Source organism: Chrysochloris asiatica, unplaced genomic scaffold (genome assembly GCF_000296735.1).
Source record: "Chrysochloris asiatica unplaced genomic scaffold, ChrAsi1.0 scaffold00051, whole genome shotgun sequence".
NCBI lineage: Eukaryota > Metazoa > Chordata > Mammalia > Afrosoricida > Chrysochloridae > Chrysochloris > Chrysochloris asiatica.
This window is the reverse complement of record NW_006408569.1, coordinates 164,457-165,914: the sequence shown is the minus strand read 5'-3', so window position 1 is coordinate 165,914 and position 1,458 is coordinate 164,457.

Below are 1,458 nucleotides of genomic sequence, written 5' to 3'. Positions count from 1 at the left end.
TCCATTTGAAACCCCCAGCCTGTAGATTACAATAGACTGGCATGCATTATCTGATTTTTTTTTTGTTCGTTGGGAGAAATTCGGATGGAAAACCGGAAAAGTCTATTCCGAAACCTGTGTGTAGTTCCGGTTCTCACGAGCCAAGGGGTGTGGCATGTGTCTGTGTGCTTGCTTGAGTGCCTGCGTATGTGTGTGCGTGTGCAGCAGTAGCAGTGGTAGCGTATTCTCAAAGAAAAGTTGGATACATGCAGGGTTTTGTAGGGTGCTCTCAAGAAATATAGACTTATACTTGCCTTTTTAATTTAACTTTTAATTTTGAAATAAGTACAGATTCACATGGAACTTGCCCTTCACCCAAGTTTCCCCCAGTGGTTACATATCACATAATTGTTTTTGTTGTTATTAAGTGCCTTCGAGTTGGTTCTAACTCATAGCGACCCTGTATAGGTTTTCAGAGGAGCGGCTGGTAGGATTGAACCGGCCAACTTGCAGTTAGTAGTCTAGTGCTTATCCTACTGTGCCACACCAGGATATATAGTACAATGTAATAACCGGGACTATGACATTAATACAATGTATGGGTATAGTATTTGCCATTTTATCACAAGTACAGATTCTTGGAACCTCCGATTCCATCACCACGAAGATCTGCTACCCTTTTATAGTCGTACCTGCTCCTCCCCCAACTCTAACCAAAAACCAAACGCAGCGCTTTATTTTCAACTACAATTCTGTTTCGTAGCCACCACCCAGTAGGAAAAGAATAGAACTGCCGCTCAGTGTTTCCAAAGGTGTAAACTTTATGGAAGCAGACTGCCACATTTTTCTTCCAGGGATCGGCTGGTGGGGTCTGCTGTAGAGCATGCAATCTGAAGGCTTTTTGCCTGTGAATGACTCCAGCCAGGCAGATCTGAATTCCATTTTGTGCCTAGGTTTAAGTGTTCAGATGCCAATCTTTCTTGAGTTCCTCATGCACCTCTGACAGCTGAACTGCCCAAGTTAGAAACAGAATATATTTAAAAGTGGGTTTGGGGCCAACTCTCACAGCCAGCCCTTGCAGGAACATTCCTGGTCACTTGGTTGTGATGTCATACCCGAAGAGCCTCAGACTGTAAGCTTTCCCATCTCCAGTATGCTTTACATGGCCCAATGTGCATATGTGACGCATGGCTGCTGCCATCAGTCATAGTTGTGGGAAGAGATTCCTCTCTTCTCTGTGCCCTATATCAGGCTACTATGTGGAGATGGAACTTTGGAAACGATCATGGTGCCTATGATTTCCCTTACCCTGGTGATCTATGTTTGTCTTTGTCTTTTGCTTACTCCTATTGAAGACTTAATAAAGAGTCTCTATAATACATAGCATAAAGGAGCTCTGGTAGCGTAGTGGTTACGAATCGGGCTGTGAACCTTAAGGTCAGCGGTTCGAAACTACCAGCTGCTCCGCGGGAGAAAGAT